General features: G+C 41.8%; 1 non-coding gene across 1 annotated transcript; it reads right to left on the bottom strand.

Moving 5' to 3' along the window:
• Positions 1-11,395: 11,395 nt before the first annotated feature.
• Positions 11,396-11,532, bottom strand: LOC114816385. Its single transcript, XR_003764151.1, has one exon. It is a non-coding gene; the product is annotated as a small nucleolar RNA SNORA7 (small nucleolar RNA).
• Positions 11,533-23,011: the final 11,479 nt, after the last annotated feature.

The raw sequence follows: 23,011 nt of genomic DNA, 5'->3' as shown, positions 1-23,011 counted from the left end.
AAGAGGCCTTCCCTAACTAAATCCTCTTTTCCTTTTCTTCCACTCCCTTCTGTATCACCCTGACTTACTCCCTTTTTCATCCCCATTACCAGGCCCACAGCACTTACATGCATAGTGCTCAGTACAGTGCTCTGAACATAGCAATGCTCAACAAATACAATTGATTGATGTCCATAATTTATTTATATCATCTGTCTCCCCCTCTCATCTCTAAACTGTGGGAAATAAATGTGTCTGTTATTGCACTGTACTCTCCTAAGCACTTAGTACAGTGTTCTGCACACAGTAAGTGCTCAATAAATGGTTGGTTATTTATACCAGACAGGAAAAGTCAAAACCCTTTCCCTATTGGTGATGCTTTCTTGCTTCCAGATAGCTAAGACTTTAGACAACAGAGTTAATAATAAATAACAATAATAATTGTGTTATTTATTAAGCATTTACTATGTGTGTAACATTGAACTAGTAGAAGTGAGAACAGGTTTTTAATCCCCCCCTTTTTTTTTTTTTTTAAAGATAAGGAAACAAGCACAAAGAAGTTAAGTGTCTTGCCCGAGGTCATGCAGTGCTTGCCGCGTAATAAGAACTTCACAAAATACCATCATTTTTAAAAGGCACAGACATACCTAAATATGAACAGATCTAAGTGTTAACAGACACCAATGTGTACAATACCTACCGAAGTTTGCACTCTCTCCTTGACCTCTCAGCTGCTTCAAAGTGGACAACACCCTCCTCTTGAAAATGTTACCTAATCTTGGCTTCACTGACATTATCCTCTCCTGGTTCTCCTATCTCTCAGCCTGCTCCTTCTCAGTGTCTTTCACAAGCTCTTTCTGTCCCTCACAACCGATAACTGTAGGATTCCCTCAGAGCTCAGTTCCAAGTCCCTTTCTAAGCTCCATTTGCAACTCATTTGCTCCCAAGTCTTCAACCTCTATATCCAATAACTGTGGTATTTTGTACTACCGGGCACTGTATTAAGCACTGGGGTAAAATACAAGGGTTAGAGACACTCCTTGTTTCACAATGAGCTCAAGGTCTTCATCTCAATTTTACCGATAAGGGAACTGAGGCACAGAGAAGTGAAGTGAGTTGCCCAAGGTCACACAGCACAAAGGTTTCAGGACTGAAATTAGAACCCAGATCCTTCTGACTCCTAGGCCCAGATTCTATCCACTAGACTACATTATTTCTCAGTATCTACACAGATGATTCGCAAATCTGCCTCTCTTGCCCCGAGTTCTCTCCTTCTCTGCAGTCTTGCATTTCCTTCTGTTTTCAGGACATTTCTACCTGATGTACCATCAACACCTCAAACTTGGCATGTCCCAAACAGAACTCAATTTCCCTGTCCTCCACCTGATTTTGCTATTAATGTAGACATCATCCTACCACCTGTTTCACAAGCCCTAACCCTTGGCATTAACCTCAATCCTACCCTTCTCTTTCATTTTTAACCAACTAATCAATCTGTCAGTTCTACCTTCACATCTCTAGAATTCACCTCTTCCCCTGCATGCAAATGCCATGTTGATCCAAGCATATGTGTGTGCGTATATATATATACACACATACACTGTTTTGACTAATACATAAGCCTCCTCGCTGACTTCACTGACCCCTGTCTCTGCCCACATCATTTTCCTAGAAATGCATTTAGCTCATATCTCCCCAGTCTACAATGAATCTCCAGTGTGTCCATCCACCTTCATGTCCAACTCCTTAGCACTGTCTTTAAGACATTCAATCAGTTCTCCAACTCCTACATAGTCTCACTGATTTCTTACCACCATCCAACCCACATAGTTTGCTTCTCTAATGCCAACCTATTCACTTTGCCTTGATCTTATCTATCTTGCCATCAACCCCTTGTCCATGTCCTCCCTCTGGCCTGGAATTCCTCCCCACTTCATACCCTACAGATCAAACCTCTCCACACCTTCAAAGCCTTTTTTAAAAATCCTTTTTCCTCCAAGAGGCCTTTAAGCACTAGATAGTCATCTCACCCTCTCCCACAGCACTTGTGTCCATATTCTTATACATAACTATTTCCCCTTTCTGTAATTTATTTTAATTCAATCCATTCAATATCTATTTAGTGTTTACTGTGTACAAAGCACTGTACTTTATTGCCAGTCTCCCCTTCTAGACTGTAAACTCCTTGTGGGCAGAGATCATATCTACCATCTCTATTTGTGTTGTACTCTCCCCAGTGCTTACTACGGTGTTCTGCACATGATATTTAGTAAATACCATTGTTTTATCATTGTCATAAATAAGAACTGAGGATCCCTACGTATTCATTCAATAGTGTTTACTGAGTGCTTACTATGGGCATTTATCAGTAGTATCTCTGAGCCTGAAGCCTTCCTGGCTGCTTGCCTCTACTAGACAGCTTTAGCAAGTAACCTTCCATTTCCAGCTGGTTGCCAGAACTGTACCATAAAGGACTCATTTTACATCCCAAGAAACACTGTGGAAAATGTCCTGAGTGATCACCAAGGAGAAGAACCTCACAGACTGACCTGATAATTTTCCTACATCATAAATGCTTTTGACAGTTAACTACTCCAGACATTTGGATATGAGTTGTATTAGACATCAGCAAAGATAAATCTACTATTGATTGATGGTGTGTCAACTCGTTGATTCAGGTTCAGATATTTGAAATATTCTAGCCCCCAGTTTTCCCTAGGAACTGAATCCGTTAATATCACCCAGTGGAATCCATTTTTTTCTGGACAGGACTTCCCTCCCCACCTCAAAGCCAGGCCCTTAGGGTGAACGTTATTACTGTCAGTCTCCTCCATTCAAGACCAGCAATGCAACTAGGCAGTTTACTCCCTGGGACATCAAAGAGAACTTGTTCCCATGACCATTCTTTTTCATTCACTGTCTTGGGATTTAAGGCCTTCTGTCTACCGTTTGGCTTTGTACCCTGGACAACATCTCTACCCCTATGCCCTAGTAATAGCCTTGGTTCAGTACTGTGTCATTCAACACACCAGTATCTGAGACTAACATTTTTCAGGCTCTTTTTTCTATTCAAGCTAACAGACTCCTGTCACAAGCTCTTTGACCTGAATCGAACTATTCACAGAAAGAGGGGAAAAAGTGCATATTTTAAAATTAGTTTTCTGACAAAAGAAGTTGTGATCGTGGTTGGTTGATTGGCCAACAACAGACATGTTGCTCATTTTCCACTCCAAGAGAACGTGATCATGAGGTATTTTGGCGGATTTGAACAACATGCGGAAAAGTGGCAAGTCTTTAACCCAGGCACCTAACACTTACTTATTCAGCCCAACAATGGTCAGATGTAATTATTTTATGAAACTGACAGGGATGGGAGGTGCAAGAAAGAAGTTTAGCGTTTGGAAGGGAATCCAGGGATTTGTTTCCCTGAGAACACTTATTTAAATGACAAAAGAACTGGGTTCATGTTAGCAGCCACAGTAAAGGTCACAAAGGTTAGAGAGTGTTGTCAAATTGTGTAAGACTATCTTATTTCACTGGGGTTTATGTGTTTAAAAATGCTCCAATCTAATTCTTTTTTGAAAACTTGTGGAAAAATCTGTAATTATTTGAAGAAAATGTAAAAAAAAACGAACCAAAACCACAATCTGTGTTGTCTCAATTTTCTAGTATAAAGGTTAGCAACCTTTTTTTTGTATAAAAGCAAAACAAAATAAAACTTCAAAGATCCTGCACGTGGCATAATGTGATGATGTCATTTCACCACAAGGCGACTTCATGAGTGTCTTATGATGTCCCTGAATTCTTGTCCTCATCCTCAAACTCACCACTAGGGAGTGCCTATCTTTATGCAAAGCTATATAGTAGACACTTGTCAGGAATCATCTCAGTCTAGCTTAGCTTTCCCAGGTCCAGCTGCTTTGCTTGCAGGGTACATACATATCTGTTCACAGCAGATGTCTGACAACCAATTAGAGAATTTTCACTTCTTCCTCTCAACCTTAACCTTCCCACAACAACAGCATTATTGCTCATGAGGCTTTGCATTTTTTTTCATGGTTCTTTTGGAGGAAGGCTCTAAGTGGGTTGGGGATCTTACTCGAACCTGAAGTTCCAGAATGAAGTTTTTAGGTTTGAGAGAATTGCCAGGCAGCTGATTTAAAAATGCTGTTGTTTTGTTTCTCCTTTTCAGTGGCTTCTATGTTTATTCTAACTCCATTTAGTTTATTGGTGTAGATCCCTTTCACTATAACTTCCCAAAGATGTTCACAGTAATTTTGGTCTGGAATTGATAAGTAAAGCCTATATGAAATCCTTAATAATTGAGGAAATCAATTTACCCTGTTTTCGATTCAGGCAGGCTTGAACTTCTCCATGACGTTCACTTTCCCCTTCTCTTATCCCCTCCCTAACTGCCACCACGTCTTTCTTTCATTGAGAAGCAGCATGGCCCAGTGGGTCTAGACTGTAAGCTCACTGTGGGCAGGGAATGTGTCTGATGTTATATTCTACTCTCCCGAATCTTAACATACAATAAGCACTCAATAAATACAATTGAATGAATGAAATAACATGGGTTGGGCTTCAGAGGGTATAGGTTCTAATCCCAGCTCTGCCACTTGTTTGCTGTGTGACCTTGGGCAAGTCACTTAATTTATCTGTGCCTCAGTTACCTCATCTGTAAAATGGGGATTAAGATTGTAAACCTCAAGTGGGATAACCTGATTAATTTAGGTCTATCCCAGAGTTTAGAACAGTGCTGGCACATACTAAGTGCTTAACAAAATCCATCATTATTATTATGAAGAGAATAGGTGCCAAATTATCAAGTGATATTTTAGGGAATCTGGACTGGGGAGAGGCAGGAGGCCTATGAAAGACTCAGTTAAGGGAGTCACACTTTTTCCTGGCCAGTTGGTGAGATCATTCCCCTTTACTGCTCCTCCCTAAACTGCCAAGGTCAATCAAACATATTTATTGAGTGCTTACTGTGTGCAGCACACTGTACTAAACATTTGGGAAAGTACAATATAACAGAGTCAGTAGACACATTTCTTGCCCACAATAAGTTTACAGTCAACTCTCCCTCTACCCTTTCCTTAGAGGAAGCACCAAAACTATAACTTATTGTTGAGCTGCTCCAAGCCCAGGTGCAGCAACTTCTAGTAACTAGCCTTCCTACCTTAACTGAGTAGCTCTTTTTTCGAAGCTCTTTATCGATCCATTTTGGTCAAGGTGGGGCTAGCGACCTTTATTTATTGATTTAGAATAATATTAAATTGAGCAAGCATTCAATGGATCTATCCTTAAATGATACCATGGCTACCAGGCAAGCATGAATTTGAAAAACGCTTTGTGAATGCTACTACTAGAAAAGCACCTCTGACTGTATGATGCCCTTATCTTAAATTTTAAAGCATTTGGTACCCTACAGTTTGGCCTATCATGCTAGCAGACCATCTCATTTAAAGAACAGAATCAAAATACCCTCAGAAATCTCACCTCCCCAATGCAATTTCAGTTCAGGAAACAGATTTCAAAATAGCAAACAATTCAACTTATATGAGTCCTCTTCCCCACCTGAAACCTACTGACCTTCAACTTCCAGCGCTGAGTCCCGAAGAGAAAAAGGCAGCAGAAGACAGTGTTGGAAGCACCCTCTCCTCAAGTTGGAAATGCAAATAATCCAGGAAGGCTAATAGAATCACCTGTGTGGGGAAGAGGTGGGACTAGGTAAGGGATAGAGCTGGGAGGACTGAACAGAGCAGAGAGGCAATTCTGGGAGCCATAGGTAGCTATCCCACATTTATACTGATCTGAAAATCTGAGTGGCAGGAGGGCAATTCATTGCCAGCCCAGAGGGAGTATCATGCTAGAGGGACAAATGTGCCAGGTGTTGTTTGCAGAAGTCACCCTATCAGCTGCCATCAGCCAGGGCTTTTCAGACTATCTTTATTTTTTGACTTGTGCTGCTTCTTTAAACTTGAGTACCTCACCACATAACCCCTGACTATGGTCCCTCACCAAACCAATCTCATCCAGAAACTCCAAATCCACCCTGTCAACTTTATTTTAAAAATACCTGTCCTATTCTCTCAACTCCATGCCTCAGTGCCCATTCCCTTTCAAAGCTGACTGCCCCCGAGCTACTCTCCCCAGATGTCCCAGAGGTTCACAGAAGAGTGTGAGAACAGAGAAGGTTGGTTAAGGAGGGGGGTCTATGGAAAAGCCACAGTTGTGCCTCCATCAATGAGGTAACCTGAGAATTCCTGGGTAGGTTAAGCCAGCTGCAGCCATTTGAGACAGTCTCATGCAGAGTCACAACTAGAGAAGCAATTAGAGAAGCAGCATGGGGCAGTGGAAAGAGCATGGGCTTTGGAGTCAGGGCTCATGAGTTCAAATCCCAGCTCTGCCACTTGTCAGCTGTGTGACTGTGGGCAAGTCACTTAACTTCTATGTGCCTCAGTTCCCTCATCTGTAAAATGGGGATTAAGACTGTGAGCCTCACGTGGGACAACCTGATTCCCCTTTGTCTACCCCAGCGCTTAGAACAGTGCTCGGCACATAGTAAGCGCTTAACAAATACCAACATTATTATTATTATTAACTACCCAGCCCAACTCACCTGAAATGAGTTCTACAGTGCATGGGGTTGTAGCTAAACTGTGACTTTTCACTGAAAACTCAGGCAGGAATTCTACCACTTCCTGATTTGTGTATCATCTTAGACTCTCTCTTAAATATGAAGCCCCCCCCAAAAAACACACAGCAAAGCAGGTGCTATGGTTTTGATTTACTTCTCAGAATCTTGCCTCAGTTTCGTTAGTATCAACTTGGTTTTATTTGGACTGAGGATCAGGAATCAGTGTTTTTTTAGGGATGCTTTAATTGTAGTATGTGTATGTGTATGAGAGAGAGAGAATTCACTGGGGGAGAGGAAAGAGGGAAAAATTATAGTCTCATCATGCATTTAGTGGTTTTTATTTTTTAACTCAGTTTATCATTCTGAGAGTTTTTGTCACTGGAGGGATTTCTCTAATGCCTTCACCTCAGTGTTTAGTGATGTCTTGTGCTATAATCATAAATTCAAGTCTATCATAAATCTGCATGTTTGGCAATGCTAAAATAACATGTGTGATTGTGCTTGTTAGCTAGAAACATAATTTCTTTCTTCTTAAATAGCCACAGTCATATTCCAGAGAATATCCTTTTGGAATTTCATTTGCAAAAATACTTTATACACCACTTCATATGACTTTTTTTCCTTTTTTTTTCCCATTTGCTCTATATTCTTGACCTCTGGCTGCTATCATAGCATTTCACAGCATTCAACTACAGCTGCTGCTGTGTTTTCTAACCAATTTGCTCTACTTTTCTAATGAAGACCTTCATTTGTGAGTCAAAATGGTGGATCATAATCCGAAGAGGGAAACACCATAAATAGAAATCCTCAGGCTAACGGTACAAAGTATAGCAGCAGCGTGGCTCAGTGGAAAGAGCCCGGGCTTGTGAGTCAGAGGTCATGGGTTCTAATCCTGGCTCTGCCACTGAATTTAAGTTCACTTAACTTCTCTGTACCTCAGTTACCTCGTCTGAAAAATAGGGATTAAGACTGTGAGCCCCATGTGGGACAACCTAATTACCTTGTATCTGCCCCCAGTGCTTAGAACAGTGCTTGGCATATAGTAAATGCTTAACAAATGCCATCATTAGTATTATTTAATAAAAGTCAGGCAGAGAACACTAATAATTTCAATACACAAACAGTGTCTTGTGTAACAGAACCTCTTTGCATGTTGAAGAGTATCATTGCTTGTCTAATAAATAGCCCTCAAAAATAAACAAAAGGAGAAACAAAGACCTACTCAATTCAGTGTCTAATCTGCTTCAAAAGAGTAATAAGACACTCTAGACCACCTCCTAATCCAAATCTCTCCTTACTGGAGATCACCCCAACTCACTGCTTCTTCCCATACAAGGGAAATCCTTGCAGGAAAGATACCTATTCTGGGGACCAAACAACCTCTGAAAACAAGGCAGAAGGGTTGAACCTAAGAAACTTCCTATCGCCCTGGTTATTTCCTAATAAGAGACTGCACGTTCCTAACAGCATTTCACTGCTGAACCTGAGGATGGTACCAGAGTCAGGGCCCTGTGTTCACATCTGTGCCATACACACCAAAATGATCTCCAACTCAGTGGGACCCATGCTACTTGCCCTGAACAGCAAAGATCCCTCATTCCACACAGAGACCCTAGCTGCATGCTCCTCCCCACTTGGTGAATGATGAAATATTAAAGCTGTCTTCATAAACCTGAGGAAACTACTGCATCTGAACTCCATAAAAATGATGGTCTGTTCCAACCCCATCCTATTCCACCACCCACCTCACTTCTCCCTATTCCTATTACCCCACCAAGCCCTCTGACTTCAACATCTCACACTTGTTCCTTGCATTTCGACCCATTGTCCCCTTCTCCTTTATCTTTGACCTATTCCTGGTCTGCTCAATCGTCCTCCTCACCATCACCAAAACTTTTCTTTACACTGGGCCTCATCTTCTGCCACTTTCTCCATCTCACAAAGGGACAGATGGGGAAAGGGCCCGCTTTTTTTCTTCCTCTAGATTGTAAACTCATTATGGGTAGGGAACATGTCTACTAATTCTGTTGTACTGTACTCTCCCAAGCACTTAGTATAGTGCTCTGCACATAGTAAGTGTTCAGTAAATATTACTGATTGATTTTATATCACCTTGTCCCTCCCTCCTTCGCTATTTCTCTCTTTGGAATTCCACTGCTTAGAGAAGCAGCATGATCTAGAAGAAAGAGTGCAGGCCTAGGAGCATAAGGAACTTTGACTCTAATCCCAGCTCCAATATCTACCTGCTGAGTGACCTTGGGCAAATCATTTAACTTCTCTGTGCCTCAGTTTCCTACCTGGAAAATGGGGATTACATACTTGTTTTCCTTCCCCCTTTTTTTGCGAGCCCCATATGGCATAGAAAATGTGCCTCATCTGATTACCCTGTATTTATCCCAGACTTAGCATTCAGCACTTAGAACAGTGCTTGGCACATAGTAAGCACTTTAAAAATACCATTATTATTATATACCAAAATTATTATTATTACTGTGAAATGATCCTCCCAAATTCTCCCACCAACCCTCTACTCTATTTACTTTGTTCCTCTTCTCCTCAATTGCTACCATTGTGTTTCAAAAGATTGCCACATTGTAGCTAGAATATTAAATGGGCCTCTTCACTGGTCTCTAGACTCTCTTCACTCCAATGTATAATTCACACTGGTGCATGGGCCATTTTCTTGAAGATTTATTCAAGAAAATTTTCTTGAGATTTATTCAGCATAAATCTCTCCACTCCTCAAAACCATCATTGGCTTCCTCTTTTCAGACAAAGACTCCTCTCACTCAGCTTTAAGGCTCTCCACCATCTCTCTCCATCTTGCATATCAACTTTCTTCATCTGCTATTCACATTCTCTGCTCTTCTCAATTTCACTCAGGAGCTATATTTCATTCTTAATTCTCCTGCCTCTGACCCCTTCCCCACTCAGTTCCCCAGTCTGGGGATTGCTCTCTCCCCAAATCCATCAGGTTAAAACTCTTCACTTATCAATCACTTCCCTGAATCCCAACAAGCCTTCCTTGTATAGTCCCCTTTCCCTCAAATTGAACAAATTACACCAGAAAATGCTGGCACATAAGAATGTATTTTTGCCTTCCTTCTAAACTTGGGTAATTTCTTCTTCAAATTGTTAATTTTATTATACTATCATTAATATTTTTATGTCTTTCTCCCCATGTTAGTGTAAACTCCTCAGTCAGGGAATGTGCCTCTTTGTACTCAGTACAGGGCATTGGTTGCAGTAGGTGCTTGATAAATTATTACTTCTACAATTCCCTTTCAGCTAGGATTCTTCAGTCCAACCTGAATGACCTGAGTCCCTAAACCAGAACAAAGGCTCAGAGCAGCTCCTTTTCCAGTGACCCACTTGATTACAAATGTAAACACTTTGCTCATGCTTAAGCTCTTTAAATGACTTGTATTTGGAGAAGAAAGTGTACAAAGTTGGGCCCAACCAGTGTAGGATATAACAGAGTTAGAGAATAAATCAATCAATGGCATTTATTGAGGGTTTGCGGTGTGCAGAGCACTATACTAAGGGCTTGAAAGAGCACAGTCTGTAAGTAATCATAATCTCTGCCCTCAAGGAGTTTACAATCTAGTGAATGGGAATAGAGAAGGGATAGAAAAGAATGACTTTCAATCGATGAGGAAGGAAAATAGGAACTCACACCTTCGAAAAAGGCCTTTTTTGATTCCCAGCTTTCCTCCAGTAATGCCCTCTAGACTGCCCGCTCAATGTAGGCAGGGAATATATTTACCAACTCTGTTGTACTCTTCCAAGTGCTAAGAAAGGTGCTGTACAAACAATAAGTGCTGAATAAATATGATTGATTGATTGATTGATTGATTGATTGGAGTTACATACCAGGAACATGCCAGGAAACCCATTATTCAGTTCTTGGATTAACATTCTCCAGAAAACATCAAGTGAAATAATAATAATGATAATAACAATAATGGTACTTGTTAAGCACTTACTACGTGCCAAGCACCGGTATAAGTGTTGGGGTAAATACAATAATAATGTTGGTATTTGTTAAGCGCTTACTATGTGCCGAGCACTGTTCTAAGTGCTGGGGTAGACACAGGGGAATCAGGTTGTCCCACGTGGGGCTCACAGTCTTAATCCCCATTTTACAGATGAGGTAACTGAGGCACCGAGAAGTTAAGTGACTTGCCCAAAGTCACACAGCTGACAAGTGGCGGGGCTGGGATTCGAACCCATGAACTCTGACTCCAAAGCCCGTGCTTTCTCCACTGAGCCACGCTGTTTCTCTGAGATAAACAGGTTGAACACAGTCCCTCTCTCACATTGTGCTCACACTCTTAAACCCCATTTTGCAGATGAGGTGACTGAGCCCTTGAGAAGTGAAATAGTTTGCCTAGCCAATTAGAAGATTGGCCAAAAGTGTTGGGATTCTTCAGCTAAGGCTGAGAGGGATCATGACTGGAGTCTATAAAGTCATGAAGGGTGCTGTTCAGAGCTAATTCAGAATTGCTACCCACCAAATCACAGAAGATCAAGATGAGGGGCGCCCACTCTCTTGTCTATGCTGTCAAATTGTCTGACTCACAGCAAATGCTATAGACACATTTCTCCCAGAACACCCCACCTTCATCTTCAATCATTCTGGTAGTGTATCCATAGAGTTTTCTGGGTAAAAATAAAGAAGTGGTTTACCATTGCCTCCTTCTGCTCAGTAAACCTGAGTCTCCACCCTCAATTCTCTTCCATGCCATTTCTGCCCAGCCCAGGTAAGTTTTGATTTGTAGCAGATTGTCTTCCACTTGCTAGCCACTGCCCAAGCTAGTAGTGGAATAGATATGCCTTTGTTGACTTTCCCTCCCATAGTCGAGGCTGGTAGAGTACTGGAAACCCTCCAGGTGTGACTCTGAGAGGGACACCCACTGTATCTTGAGGGTAATAGGTTAAAAATTTAACTCAAGAAAACATATGGTAAGCATATGGGGTCCATTACCAGAGGAAGATGTATAGGCAGAAAAAATCAGTAGGTTCAAGAGGAGTTTGGATAGATTCATGGATGAATGGACCATAAAAGATACATGGAGGGAAAGATGGGAAAATATAAGGAAAAAAAAATTAGAACTCTTAGATAACACAGCCTTAAAAATTCAAATCAAAGTCAAGGAGGGAGGCTCCCCGGAATTTCCTCCAAGCTTCTTGTTGTCATTGTAAGAAACAGATATGCTGGGATAAGTAAACAGCTTAGTCCAGTGCTCTTCACACTGGAAGCACTCAGTAAGTGCTTAATTGATCTGACCCAGGAATGGCACTACTTAAGTGCTTATGCTCACCTTCTTCCGTCAGTTCCCAGAACTTCTAATACTTAAAGGATTTAAAAGGTTTTTTAAAAAAATTTCTATCCCCTCCATGAGCTAAAACGTAAGACCTTTTTCACCCTAAACTGAGCACCTCTCTCAATCATGCTGAATTAGAGGAAATAAACTTGCATATTTTATAGATGAAGCACAAAGTCTTGATCTTTGGTATCATCAGACTAATACCATCCCAGTATCCCTGTCAAGTCCTAGATCAATGATGCCCCTTTTGTATCTTGGCTTCCCTTCACTCCTCCCATGATGCTCAGTATTGCATTAGAACTCAAAAAAGAATGATGTGTCAGAGGAATAATGTTGGGCAACTTGCCTTACTTAATCAAGTGGCCAAGGAAGACCCAAGGGACATCTTGATGAGCCAACATCCCGCTCTGTCAGATTTGGATAATGAAAATGGTGCCGGGGAACTGTGATAAATGGCTTTTTAACACAGTGGAGGAGATTAGTCACTTTCTGGGAATGCTTTCACAGCAAAAGGCATGAGGGTTTTAGAATTTTTGAACCTCATGTGTCAAGGGTTGCTTTATTAGCTGCCTCGGCTCCTGAAATTGTCTCTTTCATGTTACTAGACTGTCATAAATTGGGGCTGCAGGCTGTTCAGGAGGGTGGATGTACCAAGTATCCATGTCATTTTGCACTTTAACAGAAGCACTTTTGTTTAGTGGATAGAGCATGGGCCTGGAAGACAAAAGGACCTGGGTTCTATTCTCGGCTCCTCCTCATGTGTGGCCTTGGGCAAGTCACCTTGTTCCTCTGGGCCTCAGTCATCTCATCTGTAAAATGGAGATTAAGAGTGTGAGGCCCATGTGGGACAGGGACTGTGTCCAACCTGATTACCTTGTATCTACCCCAGTGTTCAGAATAGTGCTTGGCACATAGTAAGTACTTAACAAGTACTATTATCTTTATTATTATTATTATCATTACTCTTGTATGTTTTCTGGAACCTGATGGTAGAGAGAATGTTAATCCAAGAACTGTATGACATGTTTTCTGTCATGTTAGAATGAACAACTTCAATAAATCAATCAATCATAGTTATTCAGCACTTACTGTTTGCAGAGCACCATTCTAAGCACTTGGGAGAGTACAAGAATATAACAGAATCAGTAGATATGTTCCCTGCCCACAACGAGTTCATAGTCTACAGGGTATATTGGAGGAAAGTTGGGAATGAAAAAGGCCTTTTTTCATGGGTGTGAGTTCCTCTTTTCCTCCCTCACCTATTGAAAGTCATTCTTTTCTACCTTCCTTTAAAATTGTGGAATATTTTCTTCTGCTATAGAAGGCTTCATGCCTCATATTTCTCTGGGTCAGCACAAGACAATGGGCAGTAGGCCATTTGGGCACACCAAAAGAACTCATTTCAGCAGAATTCAGAGTCAGTTTGGGAATCCAATTACATTCCTCTTGCTTGTAATATTCTCTAGCCTGGTAGGAAGGATGCTTAAAACAGCCTTGGATTACACTGAAATGAAAAAAAAAAAAAAAAGCAGCGGGGTCTTCATTTGAAGCAAGTGGGTCAGAAACCTGATTATCTACGAAGGGGTCAAAGAATATCCACAATTCAGATCTCCTTCAGTGATGTTTTGCTATTACAAGGAAATGGGAAAGTCATTTCTTTACCCACACATACATTAGATTCCTAGCAAATTGGAGGTGCACTTGTGAGGGATACCCAGTGGCCCTGATAGAATTATTTCCCAAGACTTCCTGAGAGATGAGACACATGCCTTCCATTATTTATGTATTATGTCCAGAGGGCCCAGGGTACACAGATAGAAATCAGCATTGTTTGCACTTTAAATCCTTGATTTTCCTATTGCTATATTGAAAGGACTCTGTGATCCAAACTCTCTCATAACTCCCTGCAAAAGGTGAATCAGTGCTCTGCACACAGTAAGCACTCAACAAATATGATTGATTGATTGATTACAAACCCATAAATATTCCTATCTTGCCTCATCGTGAACTAGGCTGGAAATCTCATCTTCCTTCTTTATGGAGATTTCTTCAGCAACTTGGAAGATCCACTACCCCTGCTGACTAGTCATTTTTATGTCCATATTTTTAGTGACTTCTGATTTTCAAATGCTTATTCCTCTTGCATTTCCCACTTTGACCCTTTTCAACTCTCTTCAGTAATTTTCTTTCCCCCACCCATTTTTGGGGATTACTCTCATCCTCCTTTTGGGGGGGCAGAAGCAAGGTCTAATGGAAATAGCAGAGGCCTGGGCGTCAGAGGACCTGGGTTCTACTTCTGGATCCTCCACTGCCTGCTGTGTGACCTTGGGCATGTCATCAAACTTTTCTATGCCTCAGTTACTTCATCTGTAAAGGGTGCTTAAATCTACTTAGGTTGTGACCCTATGCGGAACAGTGACTGTGTCCAATGTGATTATCGTTTATCTACACCTGCACTTAGTATAGTACTTGGTGCATGGTAAGTGCTTAACAAGAAACAAAATCATTATTATTTAAAGACTGGGCAATTTATCTCCCACCTGCATTTATGTCTCTGGAATAATTCTAACTCCTGACAATTCCCGTCTTCCCCCACCCCTGATTATTCAAGGTAAAGGGCTTGAAAAGCATGACATCAATCAATCAATCAGTGGCATTTATTTATGATATGCAGAGCTCTGTACTAATCACTTGGGAGTGTACAGTATATCAGAGTTGGTAGCTACGTTCCCTGCCCTCAGTGAGTTTACCGTCTATAACAAATACCAGGATTTCCCTGGGACAGACCTAGATTTTGATAGACTTTCCTGGACAATTTTGAACGAGGGATTGTGTGTTAATGTTTCTGATTTCTAAAAAAAATTTAAATGGTGTAGGTCTATTTATATAGCACTTCTACTTCTAGTAATCTACGTCTTCCGGTTAGCAAAAGAAAATATCTGATTTTTTTAAGTTACTTTATGAGTGCAACATGTTCCTTTTGTAGCTGACAACAAAAATATTCTCCTGCTATGAGTACTTTTTTTTTATTACTTTGGATTGTCTCCCCCTGCTCCCCCTTGGGATCTTAAATTGCAGATATATGTCCCTTTCACTTTATGTGAAGAATTTTAATCTTTTTGCAAACCAACCTTTCATTGTCTCTGCATTTTTACATAAAACAAAGATAAAATGCTCTGGTCAAACAAGTTACACTATATCCAGCCTTGTAAAACTAAACATTACCTGTGCACGTACAGATCCTAATATCCATCAAACTTCCTCTCTGCTTCCCAACTCATGTCTTGCAAAGTCTGCAACCCTAAACATATCTATATTTTCACTTGTCATAGTCTAGATGACTTTCTCTTTTCCCTTTTGAAAGCTTTAGTTGTGTAGTATTAAGATTAGATATATGGTATGTAGTATTAGAATTGCAAGGATTTATGGGATCTTAAAGAACTGTGCACAAAAGGATTTGGCTGGGGTTTATATTTTTTCAAGCTTCCCACTGTAGCTTGTGCTGATGGTTTAGCCCCATGATAATGGTGGTGGTATTTGTTAATTACCCCCAGCCAGGCATTGTGCTAAATGCTGAGGTGTTTTTTCTCTGTTTCTCCTCCACTCCCCATCTCCCAGACTCACTCCCTCTGTCTACACCCCTCTCGGCCCCACAGCACTTGTGTATGTATGTACATATTTATTATTCTATTTATTTTATTAATGATGTGTATTCATTCATTCATTTGTATTTATTGAGCAAAACAAGTAGACAGACATCAATAGCATCAATATAAATAACTATAATTATAGATACATACACATATATAGATGTGTATGCTATTTATATTGTGTATGTTGTTTATTTGTACCTGTCCTGTTTTGTTGTGTCTACCCCCTTTTAGACTGTGAGCTTCTTCTTGGGAAGGGATTGTCTTTATTTGTGGCTGAATTGTACTTTCCAAGCACTTAGTACAGTGCTTTGCACACAGTAAGCACTCAATAAGTATGATTGAATATTCATACATACATTGAATACAAGCAAATCAGGTTGCACACAGTCCCTGTCCCACACAGGACTCACAGTTTTAATCCCTATTGGAGAGTTGAGGGAACTGAGGCACAGAGAAGTGAAGTGACTTGTCCAAGGTCACACAGCAGACAAGTGGCAGAGACGAGATTAGAAACCAGGTCTTTTGAATCCCAGGCCCAGGCTCCTTCCACGAGATCATAATACTAGTGTTATTTGTTGGACACATGGTATGTGTCAGGCACCATGCTAGACACTGGAGTGGACACAATGCAGGCAGATCAGACATAATCCCCATTATTACAGATAAGGAAACAGAGCCATGGAGAGATTGACTGGCTTATCTGGGGTCATGTGAAAGGTGACAGAGGGGAGATTGCAGTGTAGGCCTCCTGACACCTAATCTCATGTTCTATCCATTAGGCAACACTCTTTCTTCCCATCGGTAGCCATTTACATTAGAGCCCTAGAAAGAGCTTTCGGTCTTCACGCTCTTGGCCGGAAAATACCCACCATAACACCTCCATTTTTCAATAATTGTAGTTTCTGTTAAGCCCTTAATGTGGTGAGCCCACAACAAGCTGCCCTCTTAGTGACTGTTTGCAATCCCATGAACAACAACAAGGAAGAGACTGGTGAAGGCACTGATGGGCTCTACCTGAGATAGGTGATTGCTGGCCTGTTGGGGTAGAACACGGAGGGAGGAGGGGCTTTCTCTCCCCATTCTACCCATTGACAGGCCTGGACTAATCAATGACTGTCATGTAGAGCTACAGTTGCGATGCCTAAGGCAGATAAAACATGCTTCTTTTGAATCATAAAGAGGCAAACTGCAGAGAGAAGCAGGAAAGCAGCACTCAAAAACAGAAGAAGGCAACAGCACTTGGAATCAGAAAGAAGAAGCATCTGCAGAATGGGCTCCTTTGACCATAGACTGGTATTAGAACCTTGGTGGACTGGAATGAATGTCTATATCCCTTGCACTCTGGTAAAACTAAGTAAATAACTTTCCACAGTGACCTTGGTGATCGAAGGTGTGGTTTGACTTCTACTACAGGTCACTGAGGACTCCCCGGACCAGAAGGGTCCTGGTTGGTTTGGACCAGGGCTCATGACACTTACTACGTGCCTCTAGAATGTAAACTTTTTGTGAGAAGGGCATATGTCTGTTTATTGTTTTATTGTACTCTCCCAAGTGCTAGTACAGTGCTCTGCACACAATAAGTGTTCAATAAATATGATTGATTGAATGAATGAATACATTCATACATTCATCCATTCATAAATTCAAAGCACTGTCCTAAACTGGAGTAGATATGGGAAAATCAGATCCCAAATTGGTCTCACCGTCTGAGGAGGGGGAACATATAAGGGAACTGAGGTACAGAGAAGGCACTGACAAGTGATGGAGTAGGAATTAAAATCCAAGTCCTCTGACACCCGTATCATTCTTTTCCACTAGGAAACACTGCTCCATGCTGCTTTTAAGACAATGTTATTCTTTTTGCTGGTTTACTTATCCTATTTTTTCTTCAAATATTGTTGGTACCACTTTCTCCTTATTGATTTTCCTGCATCATCTCCTCTCTGCCCTGATATCTAACTGTTGATACTTAGGATTGTCCAGGTCAAATATCCAGCACTTTATATTAATTTCTGTCTCTCTCTCTAGACTATAGGCTTGGTATGAGCTGGGAATTTGTCTACTGGGAAAGTGTATTGTACTCTCCCAAGTGCTTAGTACAGTGCTCTGCACATAGTATGTGTTTAATAAATATCATTGATTGTTTGAAGGAACCATTTTGATAGAGGTTAAATCATGACTCAAGAACATTTCTTATACACTGTCTTGCTCCATGTGGTTTATTAATTGACTTTTCTCGACCTCTACCTCTTTTTTTTGGGTGATAGGATCATCTGGTATGGAGTTCTTTCCTGTCCTCCTGGCCAGTATGGGTTTGGGGTAATCAACAAAAAAGACCCCCCAAAAAACAAAAACAAACTGGGGAACCATGGTTGACCCAGTATTTGGGGGCTTGTGGATGTCATAGGTGAGCACTTGGTGAGTTCACACAACCATGAATACTGCACATGATCATGTATACTGCCTATCGTCCCTCACATCACTCACTTTGTCTCCATCCTTTATTTTTCCCCCTGCACAGCTAGCTAAATCTGCCAGATCCTACCTGAATTTCTGCCCACATTGTGACTACTTTATACCTCAATGGCAGTAGGCTCTAAGGGAAAGTACAGTGGAATTAATTTCTACTTGGTGGAATTATTTCCCACTGGAAAACTAGGAGTCACTTCTGGATACAGCCCTTCATGGCATGCTGCAGCAAGAAAGGGGAAGCTCTTTTTGAGGAATATCTTTGCATAAAAAGAGATAAAAAGAGGGAAAAGGCAGCAGCATAGCTTGGTGGAGGGGGTATGGCATGGGAGTCAGACTTGGCCTCTGGCCCTGACTCTGCCACTTGTATGCCATGTTTCCTTAAGCAGGTCATTTGGCTTCTCTATGCCTGAGTTTTCTTAACTGCAAAATGGGGATGAAATCATCTTTCCTTCAACCTAGACTGTGGGACAGAACTATGTCCAACCTGATTGTCTTGGATCTACCCTGGTACTTGGTGCAGGGCCTGAAACATAGTAAGCATCTAACAAGAAACTCTCTGGGCATGTCACTCCCCTTCTTAAAAACCTCCAGTGGTTGTCTATCGACCTCCGCATGAAACAAAAACTTCTCACTCTAGGCTTCAAGGCTCTCCATCACCTTGCCCCCTCCTACCTCTCCTCCCTTCTCTCTTTCTACTGCCCACCCCTCACGCTCCGCTCCTCTGCGGCCCACCTCCTCACCGTCCTCCATTCTTGCCTATCTGCCGTCGACCCTTGGCCCACATCCTCCCGCTGTCCTGGAACGCCCTCCCTCCTGACCTCTGCCAAACTCTCTTCCCCTCTTCAAAGCCCTACTGAGAGCTCACCTCCTCTAAGAGGCCTTCCCAGACTGAGCTTCCCCTTTTCCCTCTGCTCCCTCTGCTGCCTCTCTGCCCCCTCACCTCCCACCTCCCCCCTCAGCTAAGCCCCTTTTCTCCCCCTTTTCCCTCTGCTCCTCCCCCTCTCCCTTCCCCTCCCCTCAGGACTGTGCTCATCTGCTCATTTGTATATATTTTTATTACCCTATTTATTTTGTTAATGAGATGTACATTCCCTTGATTCTATTTATTGCTATTGTTTTTGTCTGTCTCCCCCCGATTAGCCCCTCAGTGGGCAGGGATTGTCTCTATCTATTGCTGAATTGTACATTCCAAGTGCTTAGTACATTGCTCTGCACATAGTAAGTGCTCAATAAATACTACTGAATGTTGGTATTTGTTAAGCGCTTACTATGTGCCGAGCACTGTTCTAAGCGCTGGGGTAGACATAGGGGAATCAGGTTGTCCCACGTGGGGCTCACAGTCTTCATCCCCATTTTACAGATGAGGGAACTGAGGCACAGAGAAGTTAAGTGACTTACCCACAGTCACACAGCCGACAAGTGGCAGAGCTGGGATTCGAACTCATGAGCCCTGACTCCAAAGCCCGTGCTCTTTTCACTGAGCCACGCTGCTTCTCTAACTGAAGCATTCTACTGAAGAAGGAATGCAATGGGTATACCTCTGCTTGACTCTCCCTCCCATATTCGAGATTAGTAGAGTACCGGAAAGTCTCCACGTGTCACCCTGAGAGGGGTGACTATGTACATTAAATATGACAACATAAAAAGAAACACATCACAAGAATATTTTCATTTGCCCAATGTGGCTGGGACTTTGCATCTCATAATGGCATTTTCAGTCACACAAACACATGCATAGGTAAACCTCACCGTCACTGGTATCTTCTTCTAATGGGAAGGACATATATAGTGGTTGTGTCAAATAGTAATAATAATAATGATGATGATATTTGTTAAGCGCTTACTTTGTGCCAAGCACCATTCTAAATGCTGGAGTAGATACAAGGTAATCAGGTTGTCCCACATGTGACTTACAGTCTTAATCCCCATTTTACTGATGCGGTAACTGAGGCACAGAGAAGTGAAGTGACTTGCCCAAAGTCACAGAGTTGACAAGGGGCAGAGCTGGAATTAGAACCCACATCCTTCTGACTCCCAACCATGTGCTCTTGCCACTAAACCTCCTCCTGATTTTAGAATATGATTGACCATCACCTGAAGTTCCCAATCAACTCCTCAATCAACTGATTGATCAACCAATTTGATTTATTGAGTGCTTACAGTGTGCAAAGTACTGTGTTAAGTGCTTGGGAGATTATAATATAATAAAGTTGGTGGACACGTTTCCTACCCACAACAGCTTTATAGTCTAGAGGGGAAGCCCAAAAAGCCATATCTGAAAAAAAACTCAAAGGATCATCTTCCTGAATCTCATCCCCATTTAATTTTAAGTGAGGCACTGACTCCAGTCTCTCTCTCTACATGCTCTTAGGTCAGTATTGAGACTGTGAGCTCCATGTGGGACAGGGACTGGGTCCAACCTGATATTTTTGTATATACCCTAGTATTTAAACAGTGAAGGGAATATCATAAGCACTTAACAAACACCAAAATCTTTAAAGAAGAGGTGAACTTCATGACATATGTAAAAAGATGGCAGGTTTCAAATCCCTCATATCTTACAGACCTCAACTCTTCCTATTATTATCCTTATTATTAACATTGTTGCTATGATTGTATTTGTTAAGCATTTACTATGTGTCGAACACTGTAGTAAGAGATGGGGTAGGTACAAGATAATCAGACTGTAAACTCCACTAAACTGTTAGCTCTTTGTGGGCAAGGAATCTGTTGTTTATTGTTATGATATATTCTCCCAAGCACTAAGTATGGTGCTTGGCGCACAGCGCTCAATAAATATATCAAGTGAATGAATTAATAACACAGTCTCTATCCCACATGTGGCTTCCACTTTCAATGTCTTACTAAAATCACACTTCCTCTCAAGTCTTCCCTGACTCACCCCTAATTTCCCCAATTATTTGCTCTCCCTTTTGCATTGCCTATGGATTTGATTAAGCACTTTGGTTCTCTCCCCACCCCAGCCCCACATTACCCTGTGATATTTCTTAAGAACTTACTCTGTTTCATGCACTCTTCTAAGAGCTGGAGTAGATACAAGGTCATCCGGTTGGACACAGGCCCTGTCCCACATGGGTTTCACAGTCTTAATCCCCATTTTATGGATGAGACTGAGGCACAGAGAATGAAGTGACTTGCCCAAGATCGCACAGCAGACAGGTGGCAGAGCTGGAATTAGAACCCAGGACCTTTCGACTCCCAGACCCAGGCTGTGTCCACTGCTTTTTACATTAATACTCTCCCCAGTCCAGCCCCACCGTCCTGATGTACCTGTCCTTTTACTCTGCTATTTCCCTTAGCCATAATTTCCTTGAGGGCAGGAATCATGATAACTAGCTTTATCGCACGGTACTCTCCAAACCGTAGTACAGTGGTCTGCACACAATGATGGCTCAATAAATATCATTAATTAATTGAGTTCACTTGCAGGGTGGCTCAGTGGAAAGAGCCTGGGCTTGGGAGTCAGGGGTCATGGGTTCGAATCCCAACTCCACCACTTGTCAGCTGTGTGACTGTGGGCAAGTCACTTAATTTCTCTGTGCTTCAGTTATCTCATCTGTAAAATGGAGATTAAGACTGTAAGCCTCACGTGGGACAACCTGATTACCCTGTATCTCCCCCAGTGTTTAGAACAGTGCTCTGCACATTATAAGCACATAACAAATACCAACGTTATTATACCTGAACAACTGTGCAGCTAACAAATGGGAGAAGGACAAGGAGCAGTTTTTATCAACAAATTAGTCTGGTAGGGCTGGAACACATTAGGTGAGGTCCCTAGAGCAGAGTGAGATTGCTGTGGGATTGCCACTTTATGGGAAACTCCTGATTGGCTTGTGTCTTTACATGTCCTATAATCCCTAGCTCCTCCCCCAAATAAAATGAGACAGTGTGTCAGTCTTCCCCAGGGGTGGGGGTAGGTGGGGGGTGTTGGGGAGGGGCATAACCGAGTTGAAGGTGGATGAAGTTTGGTGCTAATTTTTATCAGGCAAAAACTAGGAGCAACGTGGCCTAAGGGAGAGAGCACAGGCCTTGGAGTCAGAAGCACCTGGATTCTAATCCCAGCCCCAACTCTTGTTGGCTGTGTGACCTTGGGCAACTCATTTAGAGAAGCAGCAAGGCTCAGAGAAGCAGCATGGCTCAGTGGAAAGAGCCTGGACTTGGGGGTCAGAGGTTGTGGGTTCTAATACCGACTGCCACTTAGCTGTGTGACTTTGGGCAAGTCACTTCACTTCTCTGGGCCTCAGTTTCCTCATCTGTAAAATGGGGGTTAAGACTGTGCGCCCCACGTGGGACAACCTGTTTACCTTGTATCTACCCAGCACTTAGAACAGTGCTTGGCACATAGTAAGAGCTTAACAAATACCAAAATTATTATTATCATTATTATTTAACTTTTCTGTACTTCAGTTATGTCATCTGTAAAATGGGAATTAAGGTTGTGAGCCCCATGTGGGACAGAAACTGTGTCCATCCTGGTTATCCTGTATCTACCCCAGTGTTTAGTACAGTGCCTGACACATTGTAAGAGCTTAACAGATACCTAAAACAAAACTAAACTAAACAAACAACAAAAAAACCATGGTGACATCAGTGTTCCTTTGGGCTCAGACCTCGTTCTGTAGATCATTGCTCTCGCTGTCCAGCATAACCAGTGCTAATGAGAAGGCTTTTGTTTTTTTTGGTTTTTTAATGGCATTTGTAAAGAGCTTCTTTTGTGTTAAGCACTCTTCTAAGCACTGGGTAAATACAAGATAATCAGGTTAGGCACAATTCCTCTCCCACATACGGCTCACAGTCAAAATTGGAGAAGGGAGGATTTAATCTCCATTTTACAGATGAGGTAACTGAAGCACAGAGGAGTTAATTGACCTCCTCAAGGTCACACAGCAAACAATAGGCAAATCTGGGAT

This window comes from Ornithorhynchus anatinus, chromosome 1 (assembly GCF_004115215.2).
Source record: "Ornithorhynchus anatinus isolate Pmale09 chromosome 1, mOrnAna1.pri.v4, whole genome shotgun sequence".
Lineage (NCBI taxonomy): Eukaryota > Metazoa > Chordata > Mammalia > Monotremata > Ornithorhynchidae > Ornithorhynchus > Ornithorhynchus anatinus.
Note: the sequence above shows the minus strand (reverse complement) of the source record. Positions and strands in the feature narration are given on the sequence as shown.